The 12304-nt window shown below is 50.6% G+C and overlaps 1 protein-coding gene across 3 annotated transcripts in view; it reads right to left on the bottom strand.

Moving 5' to 3' along the window:
• Nucleotides 1-12304, bottom strand: part of LOC125913211 (L-lactate dehydrogenase A chain) — a 968541-nt gene that overhangs the window by 9207 nt on the left and 947030 nt on the right. Inside the window, exon 2 of one of the 3 annotated variants that reach the window (XM_049618272.1) lies at nt 1594-1669. The gene's annotated coding sequence lies outside the window, so the exon portion shown is untranslated. The other 2 variants (XM_049618286.1, XM_049618278.1) reach the window with 2 other exon arrangements.

Raw genomic sequence — 12304 nt, forward strand, 5'->3', positions numbered from 1 at the left:
AAACCTCTGCTCATGCGCACTCACTCCTTCCTCCAGCCCCAGAAGATGGGGCGGATATCAGACCAACAGCTCTGTTGGCTGGGAACCCTCGGGTTTTCCGCCCCTCCCCCACCCAGCCCGGCGCGACACTTGCGCGCATGCTCATTTCGAGCGCTGGGCGGGGACAAGAGTAGAGCCTACAGACCGCGGCTTTCGAGAGCTGGGTGCTGGCGCAGAGGCGCCAGTCTGGAAAGCCCCGCCCAAGAGCGGAAATAATTGGGAACTGTCCTGCTCTTAGGGTACAAGGGAGAGAGCCACGAGGCAGAGAGCCCCGAGGTGGACTTTAGACTTAACTAGTGCCCCTACTGGCAGCCTCCCTGGCCGCGGGCAGAGCCAGACTTTAAATCGGAATACTAGACCCAAGGAGCTGTTAACCAACAGGGAGGGAGGCGCCTCGTGTGGTTTCTGCCGTGATCCATGTTGCAAAGGCGTGAGGCCCGATATGAGGAAATTTTGTCAGTACAGGAAGTGCAAAAATAGCTGCAGAGGCCTGGAGCCCTAAAGTTAATAGATACTTGGTGGAATCCTCCATTCCCAGTGTCGGGGAGGGGGCCTTCGCCCTGCTAATCCAACCCTGCACTGCATTCACTGGAAAGATTATCACAGGTTGCACCCTGAAGCACCACGTCTGGTCTTGACACCACCCCAAAGGGCAAAAATATCCGAGAGGACTTCCAGGCAGGCAGCCCAGAGTCACCAAGGTGGAATCAGATCTCTCCGCGTAAATCACTGCTATTTCTAGACCTGGCCTCACCAAAACCTAAACCCTGGGATCCAGCGCTCCCTTCAACGTGGGGGCACGGGTGAGGGACGAGCACTGCAGAAAGTGGGTCTACTCCCCCAACTCTGCCACCCACTCTGTGACCTCAGAGATGCCCTAACCCTCTCCCAGCTTTAGGTTCCCCCATTTCTCAAGAGGAGGGGACGGTACCAGATAGCCTGCTCTCAAAAGACCATCGGCAGGAGGGCTGAGACTCTTCCTGCTTCATCTTTGCATGCACCGTGCCTTGCGTAGCACCCGATACATCAGCAGCTGCTTAATAAATGTAATTTGCGCAAAGAGCGCCCTATAATCCGCAGGCAGTAGCCGCCCCATGGAGTCCACCTCTTGAAGAGTCCCAGGGTTAAAAAGCGACCCAAGCAGCGCTCCGCGGTTGTCGACCCCCTCCCTCTATCCCTCACCCGCGACTGCTGAGGGTTTTTAGGCTGGGTGGGCTCTGGAAACCCGACCTCCAGTTCTGCGTTGTTTGCCTATTTTAAGCCCGGAGGTATGCCCCACCCTTTAGATCTGTCATTTCCTTGTCTTTCTGCATCCACCTGGGCTTTCAGCCACAGGATAGCTGCGGCCACCTCGGTTCCCCAGCCGGACCAGAGGCCATGGTGCCCACTTAGAGCAAAAGCAGAGTGCGGTGACCTCCGAGTCCACGTGAGGATCCTGCCTTCCCCCGACTCCCCGGGAGCAGAGACCCCTTCGGGGACAGCGCCGAGCTAGCGAGCCGGAGGCAGCTCGCTCTCCTGACCCTCCCGCGCAGTGCGCTCGGGGCCCGACCGTACCGGGAGTGCACGTCGAGCAGGCGGGCGTCGGCGGCGCGCGGTTTTGGGTCCGGACTTGGCGGCAGCGGCTCCCGTACTCGAAGCTGGGCGCGGGAGGGGCCTTAAATGGAACCGGGAGGCTGACGTCAGGGGGGTAGCCGGGCGGACGTGCGGGAACCCACGTGTGGGTCGGGCTAGGGGCGGGCTCGAAGCCAGGCGGGGCTGTGGGGAGGCTCAGGCGGCGCGCGCAGCGGGACCGAAGATCTGGGGACAGACCCACGTGTGCCTTGGGGACCTAAGGGGCTGCCGGAACCGCTCAGCCTCCGGCCACAAAAGCCCCGGCCCTCTAGAGCCACCAGCCAGTCCAGTCTACCCTCCGGAAAGGCTTAATCTGAATCTTCACCGTTGTTTCCCAATTGACCGGAAAGAACAGCTTCTGGCCCGTTAGGCACTCAACAATTTGTTGGAAGGGAGGGAATGCCTAGCACGGCATCAGTCTCCTTACCTAGGTCGAGTGATTCCCAAAACTTGACGCTGCTTCCCCACCCCCCACCCCCCTTTGCTCAGCCTGCCTTCCTGCTCCCTATCTTCTTTAAATCTCACCCATCATCTGGTTTCTCTCTCTCTCTGTCTCTCTGTCTCTTTCTGTCTCTCTCTCTCTCTCTCTCTCTCTCTCACACACACACACACACACACACACACACACACACACACAGAGTTAGTATCTGCCTTATCTCTGCATCCGCTGAGCTGTGTCTCCTTCAAACTGGCTTGCATTAGAGACGTGTGTCACTTTGCTCTCCTACCTGACAGCGATTCTTTCAAAGGCATGGATCAGTCTACTTCCTCCTTTGAACCTGGGACCAACTTGGAGTCCAGTTCTGAGAAAGATCCATAATTATGGGTCTCTTGGTTTTGAAGGGAACAAGCTAACCTCAGCTCCAGAAAAGCAGGGTATCTGTCTAGCATGTTGTAATAGTTTTCCTATTGCTCTAGGAATCCCAGAAACCTAGGCTCTCACCTCAAACACACAGCTGGACAGGCTGAAGGCCAATCACAAATTCTCCGTTGTTTCTCAGGGCAGGGCTGACTGCTCGAGGTTCCCCAGTCTTTGCAACAATATCCTCATTCAGTCAGGGTTGGGCCCCTGCCTGCTTATCAGATGTGACTACAGCTGCTGGCAAGAGGGCAGAGTTCAGAGAATGGAAGGTAGGCTGGGGAGACAGGTAAGAACTCAGGAGGAGGACCTTGGGATGACCTCTAAAAATAATCTGGGTGGAAAGTTTACAGCTCCCTAAATTAAGGCACATAACAGCTCACTCCAAACACAGCTTCCTTCTTCTTATGCAGAACAATATCCTCTACTTAACTCTACAAATGTGGATAAAACAAGTACTATTTACTGAGCACCCCCTACGTGTCAGGCAGCAAGCCAGGTAATACCTTCACTCTAATTATTTGGAGTAGGCATAATTATTCACATTTTGCAGTTAAGAACCCAAGGCTCAGAAAAATTAGTTATTTTGCCAAGGTCAGACAACTAATAAGTGATTTCAGCTGGTTCTTTAGGACCAACTGGCTCCAACCTCTTATTTTTCCTGTTGTCCCTTCTCCACCCCTCACCGCTGACTCCACAAAAGTCAAGAAATTGTGGTGCAGGGGGGGGGGTGCGCCCAGGTGGCTCAGTTGGTTAAGCGTCCGACTTCAGCTCAGGTCATGATCTTACGGCTAGTGAGTTTGAACCCCGCCTCAGGCTCCGTGCTGACAGCTCGGAACCTGGAGCCTGCTTCAGATCCTGTGTCTCCCCCCCACCCTCTTTCTCTCTCTGCCCCTCCCCACTCACACTCTGCCTCTCTCAAAAATGAATACATGCTTTAAAAAAATTTTTTTAAGAAATCATGGTGGGGGCCCAAGCTAGTCCCAGGCTCAGAAAATTTCATTTTCTGTGAGAGCTAGTAGATGTTACTGGGTGTCTCTGCCCATCTGTTGAGCTGAGACATCAGTCTTCTCTGCCCTCAGACTGGTACTACTATCCATACTCCTGCTTTCCAGGCCTTTAAACTTGGACTGGAATTTACACCACCTGCTGTCATGGGTCTCCAGCTTACAGATGGAAGATCTTGGGATTTCTCAGCTTCCATAATTGCCTGAACCAATTCCTTATAATAAATTTTGTTATACCTCCTATTGGTTCTGTTTCTCTAGAGAACCCTGACTAAAACAGCCCAAAGAGAAGAATTTCTGTACTAAAGCCCAAGCCGAATGTGGGATCCATGGGATGGATCAGAAAGCACTATTTCAGAGGGCAGAACAGACTTCTCCAAACTAACCAAGTGTTCTTCAAGGATGGCCCCTTTGAAAGGGAACATCTCACAAAAGAGGTGGCTTGACCAGGGGATAGTCTGACCTCAGAGAATGGGTGGTGCTCAACAACCAATATAAGATTTTCCTAAAATGGACCTGGCCAACGAATGATGTCCACCCAAAATACAGTGCTGAGTCATTCCTTCATTAAGTATTTGTTACAGTCATCCTCAAAAAAGTTCAATAGTTCCTCATTCAACAGCATCAAGAATAAAATCCAAATTCCTTGGAAGGCACACTAGATGTTCTACAATACAGTGTCCACATCCCCTCTCTGGCCTTATCTTCTGTTTTCCTTCATGCTTCCCATATGCCGGTCCCAAGGCTCTTACACTACATTCCCCCGACATGCCATTTATTCTGCCTAGGCGAATTCTTCAACCTGAATGTTCTTTACCTTGCCACCATCCCTGTCTTCCCCAAACCCACACATTCATAGGTCAAATGCTGTTGCCTGAGCTTTATTTTATTTTATTTTTTTAAACATTTTTAAAAAATTTTTTTTAACGTTTATTTATTTTTTGGGACAGAGAGAGACAGAGCATGAATGGGGGAGGGGCAGAGAGAGAGGGAGACACAGAATCAGAAGCAGGCTCCAGGCTCTGAGCCATCAGCCCAGAGCCCGACGCGGGGCTCGAACTCACGGACCGCGAGATCGTGACCTGAGCCGAAGTCGGAGGCTTAACTGACTGAGCCACCCAGGCGCCCCACTTGAGCTTTATTTTAAACTAATTCTTATTGCTGTCCTCTTTTTCTCACTAGACTGTGAGCTCCACATGGACAGAAACTTTCTGCATATTCTCAGCACATATATTTATTTGTTTTTATAAATGTATTTTGAATTACATGCCTGCTATGCTAAATGCATGAGGGCACTATGCTAAATGCTGGGGATATAAAAATGAATAAGACATATTTATAAGCCTTCAAAGACTTTACCATTTAATGGGGAAGGCCAATGGCATTCCCCTCTTTGGTTAAAATGCAAGACAGAATATAACACTGCCTCAAAAGAGGCAGAAATAAATTGCCCTAACAATCATAAGAGAGAAGGGTCCTTTGGCCAGGACTATCAGAGAAGGCTTCCCAGGGGAGGTAGCATCTGAGCTTAGCCTAGAAAAAGACTTCAATTGCTGAAGATCAGGTGTTGAGAAAGCAGAGAATGAGTATGAGCAAATGCGTCAAGGCAGGAAATTCAAAGTGTATCTGGTAAATCTTTAGCTTTAAATGCCAGGCTATGAAATTTAGGTGTTTTTGCTGTTGTTTTTTTATTTGGTGGGCAGTGGAAGTCAGATGCTTTTGGAGAAGGGGAGAGAGAGAGAGAGTGAAAGCAAGGTAGTTGAGAAGTCTGGAAAGCACAGCAGGGTAGGGAGGAACACACCTTGTTTTGTAATAACACAACAAGAAGCTCGGAACATACGCAGCTCCAACCACAACGGCACAGAACATACACATCTCTGATATACCCTACACGTCCCTGCAGCCCCTCTTTTTTTTTTTTTTTTTTTTTTTTTTTTCCTTTTCCATGTTTGCAAAGCTGATGGCTTTTCTGAGTTTCAGGGCCCAAGATGCAGATGGCCTCATCAGTCTCTGTCCCCAACAGGCCAGGCTCTGTTGTGTACGTGCCAAAGCAAAGGCTCCTCTCTCTGGCAAGAGATCAGGTGCCTGTCCCTGGGACTGCTTCATATCATCCCCCTAACCCCATCCATCTCTCACATGATGGGAGTGGAAGCCACAGACTCCACCCTGACTCCTCAAGTCCCCCTGGGTGCCACGTCTCCTGGTACGCCAGTGCCCACCCTCCCCCACCTGTTTCTCCTCCCCTCTTCCTCCCCGACCTGCCCTCCTATCAGGTACTAGAAGCTGCCTCTGTGTCTCTTTTCGGCTTAGATTGTTATTCCCTCCAGAGTTCATTCCTCCCGTGAGCACCTAACAGAATCCACCTCAGAAACTCTGGATTCCTTTTTCTGTAGACTGAATGTTTGCGTCCTTTCCCCCAACTCATGCTGAAACCTAATCCGTAATGTGATAGTATTGAGATGGGGGAGCACTTAGGAGATGATTAGATCATCAGGGTGGAGCCTTCATGAACAGGATTAGTGCCCTTAAAAAAAAGAGGAGCTCCCTTGTCCCTTCTATCATGTGAAGACACGGCAAAAAGTCTATGAACTTGGAAGGCTCTCACCAGACATCTGCTGGAGCCTTGGTCTTGAACTTCCCAGACTCCAGAACCATAACAAATAAGTTTCCATTGTTTATAAGCCACCCAGTCTGTATTATTTTGTGACAGCAGCATGAATGGACTAAAGTACCTTCTTTTCCAAGGAAAAGAAATGAGACCTATGCCCTTTTCTCTCCATCCAACCCTGTCACAGAGTGAGGCCTCAAGCTTTCCATCACATTGACAGGTTCCAAGGCAAAAACTGTTGCCAAAATATAAGTGGTTTCCAAATTGAGGGCCCACAAAATCAGTGTGCAGAGGGAGTCCCACGGTGTCTCCAAGCCAGACAATCCCCAGCATGGTAACATAGTGCCCTTTATCTAATCACCACAGGGGAGGACTGTGGGAAGCTGTGATAGCCTTTCCCTCCAACATCTTGGGTGGCAAGGACAGTGATGGGCATGGCTTAGCAAAGTTGAATGGGCAGCCTGCTGGAGAGGAGACACTGACCTGAGGGTCAGGAGACCTGAGTTTGGTCATGGACCTCTGAGTGACGTTGTGGCAGTCACATTCCCTCTGTAGCCCCAATATCCTAGACTAAACATAAGAGGATCTCTGTTCCAGTTCTAACATCCAGGGGGGCTCTGAGTTAACGAATCAAGCCTCCACACACACCTTCATTTTTGCAATTGCTCAGAACTCAGAGGCAAAGCTGCCCCCCCTTTTTGGGAACTGGTTTGGGCTGCTCCTCATGTGGAATGAGGAGCTTCCAATGTGGAAGCAGACATTCAAGAGGCCTGACTGCACCCATGGCAACAAGAATCCCATGCCTAGCATTCTCTTGTCCTCCATTTTAGTTCGAAAACTGGGTCCAAAACACCCAAGGCACTGGCTGGGTGTTGCATCTGTTAATAAAAAGCCTCACTGGGCTTTGAAAACAAATTACTGATAACAGGAAGCCATCTCTGATTCTTTAAGGAATTCTTTACACCTTGCAACCTTACCAAGTGTGGAAGTACATTCCAAGCCCTAGCTCACAAAAGAAGGGCAATTTCCTATAAAATTCCAAGAGGATCAAAGCAATTGTAACTGTGAATAAAACCAGACAGGTCTATCCGTAATTTCCTGGGACTAGGGTGTGGGCAAGGAATGGAGGTCTCCTGATTTGTGCCGATGCTGACTGGCAGAACACCCTCGCTGAAATTTGGGTCTGTCGGCTCTGGGGTTTTGTTTAAACTCCTATACACAGCCACTCATCTAGCTACACCTCACAAAGGAGGTTCTGCCTGTACTTGGAGCCTGTTCAGAGGACTCTGACCTGAAAAGCCAGCCCCACCTCATTTTTTTAGGGTACTAGAAGGGGTTCTGGCTCCCTGGGGAATGTGGGATTCTGGTAAGAGAAGCAAAGGAGAGCTTCCCGGTACCCCAAGAGGGATCTCAGGCTGTGGTGGGGCTGGTGCAGGCAAGGAGAAGGCTCCCCCTGCAGCTAGATAAAGCTCACTGGGCCCTTCATTTGTGCATAGCCTAGGGTGGCTTTCATATCAGTTCTCTAGTGACATTTGTACTTCAACCAGAAGAAAGCAGAGCAGGAATTTTTACTTCCATTTTACTGGTGGGACTGTGGAAACCTCAAAACCTGGAATCGCCCCAGGCCCTGCAGCTGGAAAGCAGCCTGGTGGATTGCACATTCCCAGACCAGCTTTCCTTCCCCTGTAACACTCTGCCCCTCTGTCTTCACAGCCTGGAAAGCAGTTGGCCCTCTGCTCCTTGGATATCAAAGGGCAAATGTGACAGGGCTGCAGAAAGGTCCAGGCGGCTCGTCTGTCCACAGGGCTGCTCCAGGGCCTTATCTAAGCAGCCTCCCTCTCCCTGGCACTCCATTAGCTTGCACAGCCTGTGTGCGTACGGGGCCAAACTCTGCCCTTTGTACAAACACACTTGCAGTGTCAGGCCCTCTCAGAGGATATTTCAACTTAGCTCATCCTCCAGTTTTAGCCACATGAGGGATGAAAGCCCAAGAGGGGCCCTCCCAGCCTTGGCCCTTCCCACTTGCCCCTCACGCCTGCCCCTGCTTTGCTTACACTGCAGGGCCTCTCAGCTACTCTCTTCTGGCCCACAGGGCAAACATTCGCTGTGGGGAATTAGGGCTCGGTGCAGGGAAGGGAAGTGCTCTAGGCTCCCATAATGCTTCAGTGCTGGTGACTAAGGGCTGGAACCTCCCAACTAGTCCAGTACTTTCTCACTGCAACAGACACATGGCCTCTCAACCAGCCTGGGCTCTATCTTGTACTGTGGGTGTGGCTCTCATTGCGTCTCCAAATCCTGGGTTTTTTCCACTGTATCAGAGCCTCTTCCAAGAGCCTATGATTGAGGCTGGCACTTGGCAGTGAGGCCTCACTGTGCAAGAGGCCACACCCCAGCCATTAAAGCTACAGGACTGGCAGGAGGCCACCTCAGCCTCAGCCTTCTCTCCACCAACCCCCAGCAGCAGACTCATGATATCACAGACCCTCCCCTTAATCTCAGCTAGTTCTGAAGCAACTGCATTTCTCCTCCTCCTTCTCCATCAGCCTTGGGTGGGCACAGACTGTGCCAGCATCTCCATGGTAACCGGGGCCGCAGCTTCCTGCCTTGGGCAATAATCCAGAGCCAGCACCCTTGCAGAGCTCCTTTGTAGACGCCAGGATGGCTGACTGTCGCTGCAGGCCCCACCACACCTCAGTGCCATCCCTGGGGACAGCCCGGGGAGGCAGCCAGGCTGGGTTGCACTGGAAGACTTTAAACCCATCTGTTCTTTGAGAAAGGTCTTGAAATGGGGTAGGCTGGGAAGCCCACCCCCTCTCCCCCACGTGGAATTGGTTCCTCACGGCAGGCCGTGGGGCTCTGGTGTTAAACTCTCTTCAGGGCAATGGGTGAAAGTTGAAAATTCCACAATATGTTGGTTGGCTTTAGACTTTGCTCTCCCTGGCAGAGGGGGTTGTGGTGGTGCAGGAGACAGAGCGCAATAGATTAGGCAATAATCCCAGTTCCTAGCATCCCTCACCCCACAAAATGGCTCCTGGGGCAGGTGAGGGGCTGGCAGGCTCTCAACCAGGGAGGGTGGTAATCAACGGGGAGTCAAAGACTCCAGAGGGAGACAGTAGGCAGATCTGCTCCTTGTTAGCTCTCCTGGCGGGGGAGGAAGATGGGCGCTGGCAGTGCACCCCGGGGCTGACCTCACTGCCACCGTCCGAAGGACTGGGGAGAGTCTTCAGAGAGGTTCTGTCTCCAGGAGAAGAAGAAATCAGAATGCAGAGTAGAACTGCTCCTGGTTCCTCACGCTTCCCTTCTCAGCCCTCTGTGTACATCTCTGCTTCCACAAAAGCACTTCTGGCAGAGGAGAGGAGTGGGCTTGCAATTCAGTTGTATATACACAGTATGTAGAGTTCACAGGGCCATTCCTGTTCACCTCCCCCCCCCCCCAATCTCAGAGGGGGGTTTGTCTTTAGCTCAACCTGTTCTTTGGGCTTTTTTGATGCGGAATCAAGGGCACCAAGTTGGCCCTAAGACTATACAGGAAGGTTGAGGGGAGAAGGATTTAGGTCTACAGGCTGTTAATCCACGTAATAAAGAGGAAGAAGACACATCTGAAGGGAATTTGAGAGGCAGAGGGGATGGGAGATTTAAACAGAGATGCCCTGACTCTGTGGTCTGTTGAAGGTAGGTGGGTTGCAGAGGAAAGGCGATTCTCAGTTTGTGCTGCTGTGATCCCCACTCCCACTTTGCCGAAAGGTCAGCCTAGGATTTGAGCTATTTTCAAATTCCTTGTGACTGCTGAAGGGTCAGTGCTGGGAGACCAAACCTCGTGGGTCCAGACTTGGTGAGAATTGCCAGAATAATCACTCCCATGTTTACTGAACATTTAATATGTACCTAGCCCTCCTACTAAACCCCTTAAAAGCATTACCTAATTTAATCCTCACAACTACCCTTTGGAATAGGGAACATCATTATCATCATTTTAGAAATAGGAACTGAGTCTTAGGGAGGTGCTGGCACTTGCCCACAGTCACACAGCCAGATGTGCTGTGGCTAGGCTTCGAAGGCAGGAAATCCAGGTGGCATCTGGGCAGGCTCCAGCGTGGATGTCAGGAGCAGCTACTGCCTCTAACAGCAGGAACAACGGAGAGTTCCTCCCAGTAGGCTCTCTCAAGGACATCGCCAGGCCTTGCTGAAGAGGGCTCTCTCTAGAGCCGCAGACTCTCACTGACCTAATGAAGCAGAAAATGGATGAGGTTTACATGAGTTATTGCTGGTAGATGCTGCTCCCTCACTGATGTGAGCAGCAGGAATGTACCCGGAAGGGTGTTTGTGTGTGTGTGTGTGTGTGTGTGTGTGTGTGTGTGATTATCTGGAGCAGCTCCTGCCAGCCTGTTTTTGTGCCATTTTGCTAAATCCTGAGGGTGGAGGGGAGTGAGGAACACAAAGCCCAAGTGACCTCCTCTGAGGAGGCCCTTTGTATCTTTCTGTCCAGGCCTTTTAGAATATAGGCATCTCCCTCCTGCCCCTTCCATACAGAGAAATGCTTTTCACATCTCCTCCAGGACAAGGAGGCACAAAGAACAGGGCCTCAATCTGTGCAGCGTTGCTCTAGTTTATATCGAACCCACTATCCTTCAGCAGGATAGACTGTCTTAGTGGGAACCTCCAGTCTGGCAGCCACACAGACCTGGGTCCCAACCCTGACTCTATTCCTACTGCCCTTATGTCTCTGAGCAAGTCCTTTAATCTTTCTAAGCCTTATGCAGCTATGAGATAGGAAAAATAGTAGTACCTCTCTAATAGTTTTATTTTATGTTTTATTAGTATCATTATTTTTAGAGAGAGCGAGAGCATGAGCAAGAAGGGCAGAGGCGGAGAGAGAGAGAATCCCAGGTAGGCTCTATGCTGAGCATGGAGCCTGATGAGGGTCTCGATCCCACGAGATCAGGACCTGAGCTGACATCAAGAGTCAGATGCTCAACTGACTGAGCCACCCAGGCAGTGCCCCCCCCCCCAATAGTTTTAATGCAAGCAAAGGGACTCGGCACAGGGGAATTGCTCAGTATACCATTTCCTTATCTCAGGAAATGAGCTGAGGAGAGGAGGGTTTGTGGTCGCCGTTCTGACAGTTTGTCATCTATTTTGGACTGTAACTGGTTCACAGAATTATTCTTGGCCCTGCACCCAAGCCTAGTCTGACCTCTTCCTCAGGTGAAGGCTTTTCCATAACCTGTACATTCTGCCTGCCTTATCCAACTTTGTTTTTTTTTTTTTTGTTTGTGTGTGTGGACTTGTTGTGGCTTTTTTTTTTTTTTTTAAGAGGAACATTTTATTACTTAGAACTATAGTAAGTTATATATACTGGGCTAAGCTGGCCAGGGAGGGGCTACCAGTTTCCTAGTTTTTTATGGTGTCTCTAGACTATGATATAAAACACATGGGTGTTCCTGGCCACCCTAAAATGCCCATGCTGCCCGGCCATTGCCACACACGCCACATTTCTGCCTCTTGCATGGATTCAGAAAGGCAGCCTCTGCCTGGGAGGTCCTGGCTTTCTGCCGTTTTCTTTTTCTCACACGTTTGAAGACAGCCAGCCATGCAATGTCCAGACAGCAACCAAGGGAAGTATGCATCTCCAGGCAACAGGTTCTGCTTTGTGTCTTCCTGTCACTATGGCTCTTTGCTTTGGCCTCATACTACTCTGGGTTTGACTCCTGGCCCTGCCACTTACTATAAGAACTTGGACAAGTTACTTGATCGGGAGCCTCTGTAGAATGGGAATGATACCATTTGCATAGACTGTTGTGAGGTTTAAATGTAAAAAGCTCTGGGGCATAATAAATGGTGCCCAATAAATATTAGTTCCCTTTTCTATCCTTTTGGGTCGATCTGGAATGTTGAACTTTTGGGACACTTCCTGGGAAACTCTCAAGAGCCCAATCTAATAAGGGGGACCAACCCCCTGGAGCCAGGAGAGACCTCTGATACCAGGTGTTTCCCAACCTGCACTGCCTTGTCTGGGCTGGCGATATGCCAGGGGCAGCAAGACAGGCAAGGAGCCAGTTGCCTTCCCTGAGGCTAAGAACTAAACATTCCAGCTGCCAATTACCCTCCACTCCCATATGCTCACCTTGCATCTCAGGGCAGCAGGAGAAAGGTACAAAGGAAGGAAGGTCCCTGGGAGCA

Source organism: Panthera uncia, chromosome D1 (genome assembly GCF_023721935.1).
Source record: "Panthera uncia isolate 11264 chromosome D1, Puncia_PCG_1.0, whole genome shotgun sequence".
Classification (NCBI taxonomy): Eukaryota; Metazoa; Chordata; class Mammalia; order Carnivora; family Felidae; genus Panthera; species Panthera uncia.